We start from the raw sequence: 15,238 nt of genomic DNA, 5'->3' as shown, positions 1-15,238 counted from the left end.
CCGGTCAGTAGATCTGACCGGACACCATCAGGTCTCCTTTTTAACTGAACTTTCTTGTCAAAAATTGGACACCTGGCAACCCTAATTGACTCAGGGCATGACATGGAGGAGCTTTTATAGATTCTGGCTGTTCTTGTTGAACTGACATGATGTCATTGTCAAACAACTAGTTTTAAACCATGTAGCTCAAAAGGTTTCTATATTAGATTACACTTAGATTTAAATACGATGAAATGCAAACACATTTGAAGAAAATTGGTGCATAGGCAGCCAGTATTTCCATTGCAATACTGTTCTCTCACCAAACTAAACATGCTTGTTAAAGGAGAAGATGATGCATAAATTAGTTACTAATATTAGCAACCACTATTTGGAAGAAATATTCCGATTTGTTCATCAGGCAAAATACAATGAAAGTATAATCTACCATGGATTTGTTATCTTTTATTTTATACCAGAGGTGAAAGTGAGCCGGTACTGTACGGCATACTGGCAAGAGCCGGTACACCGTGCCAGACTGGACTGGCTTCTCCAATGGTGATTTTAAGGGCTCTGGACTCCAGCCGCTGCGGGGAGCCCCAGGCACTTTAAAGCATCACTGAAGCTCCAGCAGCCGGGCTCAGGCAGGGATTTAAAGGGCCCAGTGCTCCTGCAGTTGCAGGGAGCTCCAGGCCCTTTAAATCACCGCCAGAGCCCTGCCTCTTCTGGTTGAGGCTACGCGTCTTCCGGTTGAGGCCACACCCCCGCTCAGGACTCCAGCATACCTGTAAGTCTTTTAAGTTACTTTCATCCCTGTTTTATATACAAAAACTACTAGCCCCAACTATCATAGCCTGCCTTCCTATCCAGAAGTGGCACACCGACTATTTACGTCCACTTATTAGCTTAAAGTTAACTGGCAGGCACAGCCATGTAGAATTTGGCATTCACTTTGTATTTCATTCATAGGAAATTAACCCTTAGCATTAACATAGGGCTGCATGGGAAGCCACATGACTTCCATTGTAAATCTTATCTAAAAATCTGCTGATCTGTCTGATAATTTACTCCCAAAGGGGGAGAAGTTTATCATCACAGCATCCAGAAAAGCAAACAGAAATTATTATGCTTGTTCCATGCCAATGAAGTTGTCTGCCAGGAATGGACATTTACAACAAGATGCTAGAGATCAAGTGCGATGGGAAGGAGATGATTGCTTTTGGTAGTAACGTATTCTCGTGCTCCCTTGATAATATTCAAGGTTGACAGCTAAAAGATAACTAGATCAAAAACTGAACTATGAATGAACTCTCCTAAAGCAAAGAAGTCAGCATGCTATCTATAGTACACTAAGTATCTTCTTTATTACTGTTCACAGATTGTAGCAGATACCAGGCATTCTAATGTTTTCAGTGCAATGTTTTCAGAACATTTTCATCTGCTCAGCTCGCTGTTTTAACAGGAATTCCCCAACTCCAGCCTTTTTTCTTCCAATCAGCTTAGAAATATAAAGCACATTGTAAAATGTGGCTGCCTTACTTTAATGGGCGATACGCTTGCTCTCATTTCAAGTTGACAACTTTTTCTTTCTTTAAACTATAACGATTGTCTAATATTTCTTTCCCAAACCTTCATTCAGTTTGGTTTTTTTCTGTTGGATAAACATTTGACATGAGCATCATTAAGGAGAGAACCACTGGATAGGATCAAATAAGACTTGATTTTAATTTCATCTAAAATTGAAAAAAAAACTTTAACTTGTTCATGTCATGCATATTAGTGCTTTTTGATTCTTGCAATATGTGCAACCTGTGCTAGAACTATAAAGTTCTGGAAATGGCACAAGATGCTGACTGGTTTATAAAATCCACATTAGATTACAAACTCCCATTGAAGTCAAGAGGAGTTCTGGCTGAGTGAGCATTTGGTATTTCTCCCTGAAGTGAAAAACGTGGAAGCTGTAAGCCTTATCTTCAGAACAAGTACCATATTTAGGCTCTGTTCTAGTAAACTAGTAAATATATAACCTTTGGCTATAAAGAAACTTTATCTATTTTTTCTTAATCAATGTCCAAGTGGTATCTACCATGAAAGCTCAAGTTGGATGACCTCTAGAAAGGCACACATTAAATATTACAAGCAAGTTGTTGGAAGTATGAATCTATTTATTTCAATAGACCTTGGCTCAGGAATTTTATTTTCTTGTCAAGTCTCAGAGGCCAGTCTTAACAGCAGTGCTGCTTCCAGTCATCACATTCATTAATATTTACTATAACAAAACAAAACTAGATGTGAGGATATGATCTGTATTTAAAACCAGACACATCCTGTGTCCAAAGAAACCTGGGGGAAATAGATGAGGGGAGGCTAAATATCACCATGCCACGAAGTAAATGTGCCAGGCCCAAGGCATATTAGAGGTACCAGCCAGGGAGTTCAAGTGATGAACCAGTAGCCAGAAGAGCTCCTGAATGTGAAATGCCACCAGGGGCAAAATCTCTGCATACAACAGCTCAACAGTTGGAAAGGTGCCTCTATCTCAACCAATTTACTTTTTCTTAATTCAGTTCCAGTAATACTGACATGATAGAATTCTAACCCTCAATTTATTTCCCTGGACCCCTCTTTGTTGCTAAATTATCTTTATATTATGGACACACTAGATTGGGTCCAAATTGCTCTAGCTTTGTACAAACACCAAGGGCTGGTCTACACTGGAAGCGCTACAGCGACGCAGCTGCACTCATGCATCTGGTGAAGTTGCACTATGCCGACAGAAGAGTGTTCTCAAGTTAGCACAATTGCTCCACCTCTGCAAGAGACGGAAGCTATGCTGGTGGGAGAGCATCTCCCACCGACATAGCATCGGTATGGACAATGCTTGGGTCACTGTAAACTGCATCGCTCCAGGGCTGTCTTTTTCACAGGGGGTGTTGTTCAGGAGGGGGAAGGTTTAAAAGATTCTAAAATGGCCTAATCTGGATTATTTGATATTTCTCCCAAAAGTGCTCTCTCTCACTGAGAGATTCAGAACACCAGTTGCTTCTTTGGGCCCTCCTGTTTGTAAAAGTTATGCTCCTCCAGTATAGGAGCAGAAATTATATGATTAAATTTATGACCAGTCACAGTTAACCAAAACTAGATACACTTGCAGCAAAAGGATTGTGCAAAATCTAGAGATGAAAATGTTAATCTGCAAAAGAGATTCATTGAATAAATGAAATGAAATGGAAATATCCCATAAGCAAAAACAAAGTAAATTTTCCATTAAATTATTTGCTGTAAAGAATCCATTCATCTACTGTCAGGTAAATGGGCTAGTCTGTTGGTATTATGTATGATTCCTTTTGAAAACACCTACAGTATTTAGAAGCTGATGTTAAGAAAGGTCAGAGAGTCTGCAATTTTGCTTTGAAAAAAGACAGCATGAATTTTTCATATGGAACATCAGATTATCAAAGGAAAAGGGGAAAATTATGCCTTTCAAATGTAAAATTGATGTAAACACCCTTCAGATATCTCCATAAATGTGGGGGAAAAATGTTGCCCAGGCAAAGTACCATAATTATTTTTTTTTGTTAAACAAAGTGATGATAATTTGTGGATTTCATCCTCGCAAGAACAGAAAAACCTAGCAGTACTTTATGAATAACTAATAGCACATTTAAAAAAAGAAAAGAAATCTAAGCAGACACTCTTCTCCTGGCTTTAAAACTTAGATAAATGTGTCATGGATTCCCATGACGACATTGTCAATCCCTATTCATGAATATGTCCCATCTGAGATTACATAGATTAATTGGAAGTAACAATTTCTATAGGAAGGGATTGAATTCAAACAAAAAAAGTAGTAGTAGCCTTCTGCCCATTTGTTCATTGATCTCTTCTCTGTAAACCAATATATGTTTTTTCTCTCTAGGGGTTTGTGTTTGTGGATTCTTTGCCCTAGAACTGAGCAAACTAGACTTTGTGATCTACTTCTGAAAGCATTATTACACTAGTCTTTCTTTTCCAGAGTTTGATGCTAAGAATTACACACTATTAAAAAGATACTGATGCCCTTCAACTAGAAACAAAATGTTTGATTCACCTAAAATATTCATTGCTTTTGGACACATCCTAAGATCTCTGTTACGCTCTTTTGATCTCTAGTTCTATGCATACTCTTGTGTTTTAGCATTTTCTGTGGATTGTTTTTACTTAGTTTAAGGTGTACATTCTATGGCCCGATTTAGCAGGATAATTAAGAATGTGTCTTAACTTTCACATTAAGCATGTGAGTAGAAGCAAGTGTGTTTTCAATGACTCACATGCTAAAAGCTGGCCATGTGCTTAAGCATCTCACTGAATTGGGGCCTCTGATGGTATTCCACTTTTGTGTCGTGTATGTGAATTGCATTCTGCATAAATTGGTTACTTCAAGGAGGTATTTTTATCTTCAGCTTGTTTGGTAAATGTTGTTTTAAAGTCTACTCCTTAAAGCTGTGTCAGATTGCTAGGGGTAAAAGTTTATTTAGCAAATAGGCAAATTTGAAAGCAGCCTTCAAAAATGTGCCCACAGTATTTGCAACCTCTCCTATTAAAAAAAAAACAAAACAAAAAAAAAACCTCACAGGTGATGGACAAATACATGTGTGGCATGTGCAATCAGGAACTTATGCATTATTTACCTGTTTTGAATGTATACTTCCCCAGCATAGACCCCAATCCTTCATCCATTGAAGTTAATGGGAATTTTGCCATCGACCTCAAGGGCCAAATCCATTTCCCAGTGGCAGACACATCTAGCTTATGCACACAACTGGATGCCCTTACAGAGGCTATGGGTGCATTGTTGGAGGTAACTTTGGACAGCCCCCACCCCCAAGTAATTTAATTTTAATAGAGCAAAGTATGAATGCCCTGAGCTCCCTAGTAAATAATACTGGAGTATGTTTTCCTAAGGACTTTGCCACTATACCTGTATGTTTCATTATGTTACCAATCAAACTCTGCCCAGAGAAAAGGGAAGATAAGCTAGATGTTTGTTCTCCAGGTCACAACTACTGGAGGGGAGCAGAATAAAAAATGATTGGATGAAGTTATGGTGTAAACCCAGGAGAACCAATATGCAAGTTAAAAATTAGACATACTCTCTCAGACGGCTTAAACTGTTATCAAGAGGCATCTTAAACAAGGTGAAATTTGTCATTTCTTTAGGACTACAACCAAGGAGAACTAATTAGAAGGAAAAGTTTTCCCCTGCAGACTGCAAAATTAGTCTTTTAGGTCAGAATAAATGATAATGAGAGAATATGGTTATTAAGTCTACAGCATGGTTTCCAGAGAATAAATATAAAAGGTCATTGAATAGGGTATTATCATTCACCAGCTTTCTAGCTTGTAGATTTAGATTTGGTTAATAGAAAGTGCTGAATATTTAACAAATTTGCATCATATATATTTCCTTTCTCTCTACTGAATCATTAAATGTAAGCTCCCAAGGAACGATAGCACAAGAATTGAATTGAAAATACTGTCTTGACTTTTTTCAAAAGCAAATGGCAACCCTTGTCAAAAAAAATTTTTTTAAAATCACCATGTTATTCAAACATTTGACTGATGGTGTATTCTCCATAAAATATATTGTATCCCACAAGTGAGACTCATAATTATCTCTGTCCCCTCTTTGGCTAAGGTGGAAAATTAGATTCATACAGGGGTTACAGTGAGAATACTTCAAAAGCTTCTTCTGTGTTGGGAGAGACTGCCGTTCCCCATTTTGGTCCTGATCCTGCATCGCTCAAGTAAATGGGTGTTATGCCATTTCATTAAATGAGAGATCAGGACCTTTCGAAATGGGGAATCTCCATCAAGCACTAAGGCTGAGATTTTTCAAACAGATGAAAATGCCAGCCTTATGGGGTAAAAGAGAGTGGCCACCATACCACATAGAATAACATATTTAAGAGTCTTCAGATACGTAGGCAGAATGGTGCCACCTGAGATTTGGGGAAACCCCCGTTTCACCTAGGGGTATAAGAACCTTTGATTACGATTTTCCACGGTTTAGTTATTTATGTCTCATTCTTCTTTTATTACATTTCAAAATCCACTGAAGCCTTTTTTTGTTTTACTCAAACATCTTCTATCATAGTGCCCCATAGTGTCCATGAATGCTGCCCTTTTGGAGGAACACTCTATCTTAAGAACTCCATTCAGCCTTCGCTGCAGAGGCTACGTGAACTATCAGCTCAGCCTGGGACCCAAATTTAAAATAATAGAATCATAAGACTGGAAAGGACATTGAGAGGTCTTCTAGTTCCCTACATTCATGGCAGGACTAAGTATTAATACCGGGCTGCCTCTTACTGCCCCACCAGACCCTTGACTAAAGCTCTGGACTGCAATGCAGGAGATCTGAATTTAGTCTTCCCTAAAGCACCTTTCCTACAAAATTAGACTAACGTAAAATTTGTTTTCTGGTTGCAGAGTTTTAAATTTAATACTCTCTCATAGTATTCACACTACGTAACTATGCAGCCTTAGTCAAAGCTGTGGGCAGATCACTGTCTGACTCAATTATGTTTTTACCAGGGGTCAGGCAAAGGGTTTTGGGACTCCCATCGTCACACTGTTTCAAGCAACGCCCCCATCCATACAAAAGACACCACTTCCTACCTGAGATGAAATTCACTTTGAGAACATTCATGCAGTGATGTGGAACTCCATCTCTGAAAAGCAAATGTAAAGGGGGTTGAAGAGAAGCAGAGTTAATTTTTAAGTCTAGATGAAATACAGAAAAAAAATCGTGAACTAGAAATCACATATAGAACCTTGCAGTAAAACCCCATGATTGGATGGTCATTACGAGTAAAATCCTGACTCCACTGAAGTCTAAGGAATTTTTGATATTGACTTCAGTGGAGTCAGGATTTTACCCTACATGTATATTTTATAAATTACATATTACAGAAATATTAATATTTATATATTACTTATACATTTTATATATATATATACACACACGCGCGCGCACACACACATGCACACATATAAAATAAAATCCATGCCTTCTATTCTATATAGTTTCCTCTCTATTCAGAAAATCTTGATAGACACCACAAATAATTCTAACTTGCTAGAAGCCTTCAAGATCAGAATGGGTAGCATCACTGTCAAATGCAAAAAAAAAATTGATCTATAGCATATCAGACAGATCTGAATCTTTTGATGACTCTGGGTTGCTTTCTGCAACCTTTTTGTTCCTGCAGATTGTTCAGTATAAAGATAAACAGGTAGGAAAAAAAAAAAAGGTTAGGAAGGAAGAAAATATTATCAAGTTGGTTGCCAAGTGTCCAGTTTTTTACTAGAATGCACGGACGAAAAGGGACCCTGGCGGCTGCAGGCAGCACCACCGACCAGGCCATTAAAAGTCCAGGTGGTGGTGCTGCAGGCCTAAGGCAGGCTAGTCTCTGTCTGTCCAGGCACCGTGCTGTGCCCCAGAAGCAGCCAGCAGGTCCAGTTCCTAGGCAGGGAAGCTATGGGGCTCCATACACAGTCCCGCCCCGAGCACCGGATCCGCACTCCCATTGTCTGGGAACCATGGTGCCTGTGGGCAAGAGCAGTGCACTGAGCCTTCTGGCCCCCCCGCCTAAAGATATCCTCTCCTCAGCATTTTACTGCAGGGCCCAACAGATCAGACATTTGTATGGAACCATTTACCTAATGAATTTGCCCCATATTGTAGTTCGTGGGACATTCACAGACATTGGTTCTTATTTGTATGTTTGTTATTTGAAACTGTTCAGCCATTTCATCCAGACATATTTCCACTTCTGCGCTGTTAGCAACTTATCCACTTCAACTATTTTCCAGGTATGGCATGTGGCTGTCATCTCACTAACATGGTACTACTTCTACTCCTTTGCAAGGTGGCAAACATTACTAGCAGGAGATGAGCACTTACAGCACAAATAACTCATGTCCATGTTCACACTTGCAAGTGAAAACAATAGTCACACACTAAGAACAGCCATTCCCTAACATTCATGCACACTAAACCCATTCACAAGAATGCTCATGGAGAAGCAAACAAGAAGTGGGATGGGCAAAGCTGAATCCAAAAGCAATTCAGAATTTGCAAAACTATTTGATTAATCTTCCTCTTTATTCCCCATGCTCTAGTGCAACATATGCTCCACAGAAAAGTTATGGCCAGTTTAGCACATACCAAAGTTCAGGTCCCTGCTTCAAAACATGGGGACGTAGAGCTCTTGAAAGGAAAGATCACCCAAATATTTTAACATAGCTAAAACAAATTAACAAACAAAAAATTCCCTACCCTCATTCTCAGAAATGGCGGATCCATTTTGGTGGAAATTTTCAGCCTCAGGCAGACACTCGGCATGGAGATTTTCAGCCCAAACCACTGAAGTTTTGCAAACTTAACAACTGAAAAAAGGGTCTTTATTAAGGACAACCTTAATAATAATCAGTGCTACCAGGTTCAGGAAGGCAGGAAGATGGCAAAGAAATAAAATGTATTGCCAATTTATCCTGCAAGGCGTATATTGTATCTTCTCTTTTCGATGTTACTGTAGCACACCCATATCAAAAGGAGTTGATACAATCAAAGTGACAGCGAGTCAGTGATAGTAACTGGATACAACTTGCTGTTGTATGAAGGACTTGGCATGTGAACTGGTGGAAAACTTGACAATGAAGATAGCTCATTTCTCATCAGGTGTCATGTCAGTTACTGAAAAGAATGGTTATTGTTAAATAAAATGCAGCTATTTTTACAGTTACACTAAGTTACCATCCTTGTAGTTTATGGCTTTGTATTTTTTCAATCTTTGTCAAATAAAAGATCTCTTTTCAAACCAGTCTGGCATTTGATTTATAATTCTGCTGCAATTTCATCCAAAGCTCACTTGCAAGGTGCCAAGGAAAAGGTACAGCAAGGCAATATAGAAGCAAAATAAAATGAAATGTCTTTTTTAAACTGAGTATCTGAAAACACTTACTTTTCTGGCCTGCTGGGAATCAGTCACGAAGGGCCCAACACTAGCCAGTTTGCATTGCATGTAAGCCCAAAGAAACCATGTGACCACTGGTCACATGAGGCAGAGGTCATATGATCCACATGATAGCTGGCCCTACCTAAATTAGTATTAGGCGGTCGATAATTTTTGGAGCCAAAATCCATAGTTCCAGCTGGCTATAGTAAAAAACTATAAGTATTATTAAATGACTATCTGTGTTTATGCCTCTCTGTATGTCTCTTTCTCCTAATATTCTACTAAATCAGTTTGCATGGAAGGAGTGTTTGTGGGAACAGCCAATCTTAGAGAATATTAATCCAAAGCAAATGTTAAACTTGTAAACATGGATATTCACCCTAGTCCCTGGAATCATGGACTTACATAGGAATCTCAGTTTTTGTTATTAATTAAAAATAAGTTCAAGTCCTCATGTTTGTGGAAGATGCCTGAAAATCTGACCTTTAAAGACGCAGAATAAAAAGAACCCCAAATGAATTTTAAGAAGAAATCTTATGGTTTTTGAACACTTGAGGTTGGCAATACAGACTTCAATATGCACTTCACTCTAAACATATCCTTAAATCCATCTCTTCAGCAAAGCATTTAAGCCTATGTAAATCCCACCGATTTTAGCCTGCAATTAACCACTTTGCTGAATCAGGGCCTATGCCAAAAGGAAAGGGAAAGAATTATCAGTAAAATGTGTGGACAACTCTCTCCTTCCATTGAATAATTTATTCTTGGTGTTTCTGATCATTCTCTGCCGATCCCATTTAAAGCATCAGAAGTGGTGGCTGTTGAGTTTTAAGGAAGCATGGTAGTACAAAAGAAACAGAAGAGTAGTGAAAGCATACATAAGGGTCACAAGTAAGGCTACACATTGCATTTGGTTTTCATGTTGGTTTCCAGGCTTGGGTTACCTGTCTGTTTGTTATACTTAGTTCTTTTCAGACAACATCCTTTGGTAAAAGATAATAGTTTCCACTCATAATGGGTACAAAGAACTTCCACATATGTTGTTGATGTTCAACTTTCTTCCACTTGAAACAAATTTCCCAAACTACCAGTGAAGAACTGTATTTCATTTTGTTCAAAGAACAATCAAACTTTTACCTTATCTTCTTTTTCCCCCTACAGATGGTGCAACACTTTTTTTTTTTTTGCACTTACCTCCACAGAGGGAAAAGGCATATTCAGTAATTGTGTAAGTGGTGGCAACTCCAGGATGAATTTGGCTCTGTAATATATAATATTATCTAGACTAGTGAAAAGGGGGATTGGTAATTAGTATTATGTTCACATTGCTACAGATATGTGGACAACTGGTCAAACAGTCAGTTCTATTCCTTTTACATAATGCTGGACAACCTTCCATTCTGGCATCTCAGCCTGTCTTCAGAACAAGTATATCAGAGAAAAGATTGCCTGGTCAGACGTGAGCAGAATTGAAACTGCTCTTCCAGCTGATACAAAAATAGATCATATTCACTCCCAAGATGTTCCATTATGCTAAGTGCTCTGTACCTAGTAATCTTCCTACTTTTCTGGTGCTCCTGCGTACAGGTCAAGTCGATCTTATGAACTACACAGGTAATATGTATTTCTCATTTTCCTTGAGTTACAGTGTGTGACTTTCCTTTCACTTCAACTTGAAACAACATGCACAAGCTCTAAAAAGAGAGACTGAAGGAAGTGCAGCAGCAGACCCAGTGAACAAAAGAGCAGAAGCCAACAACATCAGTTGAACATATAGGCAACTTTTGTTATGAGCTTATTCAGGCAAATTTGCCCTGTGCCTTTACTATACTATTGGAATAAAGACCTCCTATGGAGAGATCAGCTGTCAGAGAAAGTGAGAGTTACCCAGGAAGGTGCTTTATTATAATGGAAAATGAGAAGCCAGTGCTTAGTTCAAAGCTTTAGAGCGTTTTTGGTGGGGTAGAAGTTATGAACATCCTTGTATGTTCTCCCAGGCTAAGTAGGCCAGGATAGCATGCCGCTATAATTTACACAATACAAAATATTGCACAGCATTTTGTCCTGTAGTATGTTGTACTATCCCAGCAAAAAACTGCTCATTCGCAACACCAGGGCTTTGTTATTCACTTGACGCACGAAACATGTGCACTTAGGGTCCGATGCAGATGTGCATTATTGATCCCAGATAGCACAAGGATGGGGATATTACCAAAAATAAAAGGAACTGTTGCCAGCAACTGGCAAGAATCTACCCTACTCTCTGTCTCTACCAAACCCATCTATCAAAGAAAGAAATCCCTTTGGAGTTACAGACACACACTAACAAAAGGCAAGAGAGTGTCTTGAGCTTCTTCTACTTGCTTATAGGCAGATGGTAAGAGGGAACCAAAGCCACAGGGGAGGGACCTGAGGGTGCCTAGCCACCGATCTCCTGGAGACCAATGCATGGGACAAAGAACAGAATGCAGCTGCTACAAGAGGGAAAAGAAGTCTACCGAGTCTTGGTTGTTCAGCTAAAGCTATACCAGCTGATGTTTTTAGCTCTGGAGGTCCCTCATTCAAGCCCTGCTGGGTCAGCCAAGATGGCAGCTGCCGCATAATTAAGCAAACACATATACAAACCCACACTTCTGTGGTGCACACAGCAATGAACATATTATATATAGTCTAAGTTGTAGGCACACAGATCTGTGACCCCAACAGATCCAACAGCCTAACAGGAGCCCAGATTGCAGGTGGAGACAACTATGGAGAAAATGGTGTCATAGGAGAGTCAGGACCTACTAAGGGTTTATTAGGACTTAATATCGGAGACAACAGACCGATTAAAAACAAGTTTTACAAAATGAGAAGATGCATAGAAGAGACTCCCAGTCCTCAATGCAGGCAATGGATCCTAGTTTGAAATCTTCTCCTCACATTTCTCAATATAAGAAGCTCATGCATACAGGCACACACAGAGCATATTTTATGAACATATATACATGAAGGGAACAGGAGTACTTGTGGCACCTTAGAGACTAACAAATTTATTTGAGCATAAGCTTTCATGGGCTGCAGCCCACTTCATCGGATGCATAGACTGGAACATACAGCAAGAAGACATTTATACATACAGAGAACATGAAAAGATGATAGCTCATCTCAATTGATTGACCTCTGACAGTTGGTATGGCTACTTCCACTTTTTCATGTTCCTTGTATGTATATACATCTCCTCACTATAGTTCAAGTCTATGCATCCAATGAAGTGGGCTGTAGCCCACAAAAGCTTGTGCTCAAATAAATTTTTAGTCTCTAAGGTGCCACAAGTACTCCTGTTCTTTTTACGGATACAGACTAACACGGCTGCTACTCTGAAACCTATACATGAACAGTCCGCCTTCCTTAGCAGAGGTTCTCCACAGGCTTTTTTTATAGTGGCATAATACACAATAACATCCTGTGCCAATAATCTTGCTTTGCAAAGTTCTTTGACATGATTAGTTATTCATCATTATTATTATTTGCATTATTGTAGAGTGCAGCTGTTCTTGGCAATTTAAAAAATAAAGGAGCAAGAAAATGCTATGTGAAGAGGCAGCAATACGCTCCCCAGTTCAAGCACCAGTGTTCCAATCCAGCAAGGGGAAGACCACCACCTGAGAGGAGCTGACATCTCTGCCCCCTCATTCATTTCTATGGATGTTAAGGCGGGGGGAGGGGCATGTCACCCAACGACAACATGCATTCCCTCTATGAAAGCACAGGCTGTTAGGAACAAAGTATGTGGAAACTGCACTAATTGATTTTAAAATTAATCACTCCATTTAAAATCCATTCAGGCTGGCCTTAATGAGCATTTATCATGCTGGGCAGGCCATGTACGTGGGGAGAGCTTCCACTACTAGTAATTAGTATATGAACTGGCTATGGTCACCAGTCAAGACCCTTTAAAAGTGATTGATGCCCTTCCTACAGAATTAAAATGCCATGTATCATTAAAAATTTTTAACTGACTTATGGACATTTTTAAATTAAGCGCTAAACTGGAAACGCTTCTGAGTTGCTCAAGTCTTCTGATAATCTACATATTTAATGAGAAAACATTAATAAACGAGCATATTCTGATGGAATAATGCTACACCCTCTGTGACCTTTTACGGTGACAGTAATGAAAATATAAAATACGAATACAGTCTTATACAGACAAATTATCCAGTGCAAAATAAAAGAAAGATTTCCATTATGATGAAAAGAGTAAACGAACAGGCAAAAAACGAACAAAAAATAATCCCTGCAAAACCAGATGCAAAGCATTTAGGATAGGAATATTTTATTCTGACAAAGAACAATTCAAAAATGGTGAGGCTCTTTTCTTAGAAAACAAGTTCCATAAAGATTGCATGCAACTGTGAAGAAAGATGGCAGAGAGCCATAGGAGCAGAAATGGATATTGGTTTTGTGTTAACACAGGATCACGGCTTTCAAAGACCTCACAGGGCTGAAACCACATTTCAGTACAATCCCATAGGAGTGCAGGTGAATGCTGAATGCCACGGAAAATCATTAAAGCACCTACCCGCCCCCATGGAACTATGCAAATAACAGTAATTCATACTAGTCATAGAAATTACCTCTCCGATTTTGATATGTTTAACAATAATGTATTTGAAGAGCTCAGATTCCAGCTAAGTGGGGAAACGTGTAGATTGTTATTGTTTATTTCATTAAAGTACAAAATCCTCTCCTTCCCTAAAAACAGAATTTTTTTTTAATTCAGAAAAGCAAGGCACTGAAAAACGTTCCTTGTGATATCCCTGTATCTTAGGTACTTATATGGCTCCCATTACAATAGTCTGTAGATTAGAGCAGGACATAGAATTCAAGCAACTAAATATTTTTCCATTTACTAATTAGCCACAAACAGACTTTTCACAGAAATTTGTTCGATAGCCAAAAAAAATTGCTTGAACATATTCCACCACCTTATTATTAGCTATTCAAGTTGTGAGACTACCACCTTACTTTCACGGGATTGTTTTGTTTCCAGATTGGATGACATCAGGGAGGGCTTTCATAAATTTATTTCCAGTTCAAACTTTTGTTAAAACACATATTCACATAAAGACGCACAAGATCATTTCTTTCCACAAAAATCAGTGTGAACTAGAGACATGTGGACATTTGTTGGAATTGAAAAGGGCTGTGAATATTACTGAAGCAAATCCAGTTTGTATTCATGTGAATGATTATGAACTATTTCCTGTAATAGTCATCAGTTCTGCTTTAGACCAAGTCAGTAGACTCAATTTATTGGGATATGAGAAGAAATACGATGTTTAAATAATTTTCAGACACTTCTATCTTTCAAATACTTCGTCAAACTTCCCACAAAAGTCACAATCTGGCTAAAGATCATAGGTGAAAAGTGTCAGACAGAATGTTGTTGAAAAGGATTTTTTTTAATGGGGCTAATGTGAAAAAGTAGCAGCAATTTTTACTAAAAAGTTACTACTGCAGTTTCAAAATCTGGTATTAAATAATTAACAGCTTTAGGGAAAAAATCAATTATATGTGTTTAATGTGCTCCCTTGCTCTATGGAACTTCAGAACTAGTACCCACTGTCTTATTCGACATTTATAGATTCTATACTACACTATATTCCCTTACGAACAAGGGCCAGACACTTGCTCTTTTACATTTTATATTTGCTAACTCCTTCCACCCTGCAGGCAAAATTCTGCTGTTTTGCAGAGTGGCTTCTGCAAGTGTGAAATGTCTGTAGATGTGTTTGCAGCGCAGGGGCCATGTAACTTATTTGATAGGCTACTCTTGTGTTTTAGAAAATCCATGCTGGCAGATCCAGCTGCAGGCAACTCTCTCTTCCTCCTTTCATTTTGCTGCACAGATCTTTATTGATAGCTCTCTGGGAAATGAAGAAGGAATAATTGATTCATAGAAGACTAAAAATGACCTCTTGGGCTGTCGAGTATAGCTTTCTGCATAAGAGCTGGATTTTTCTGTACATCGATTCCCCTAAGAAAGTGTTGCAGAATTGCCTTTTCATATAGGTCTCAGCACTGGTGCCTCATCTACCTCTTGCAAGGGGACGCATACCTCTTCCTCTTCTGCAAACCTGTAGCAGGACACCAGGCATTTTGAGAGGCTGGGGAAAGTTCTAGGCAGAAGCTCCACAGTGAAACAAAGGAAGAGACAGAGTAGCTTTAGGGTTATTATTATTAATATTGTATTGCAGTAGTGTTAGGATCCC

Source organism: Chelonoidis abingdonii, chromosome 8 (genome assembly GCF_003597395.2).
Source record: "Chelonoidis abingdonii isolate Lonesome George chromosome 8, CheloAbing_2.0, whole genome shotgun sequence".
In the NCBI taxonomy this organism is placed as follows: domain Eukaryota; kingdom Metazoa; phylum Chordata; order Testudines; family Testudinidae; genus Chelonoidis; species Chelonoidis abingdonii.
Note: the sequence above shows the minus strand (reverse complement) of the source record.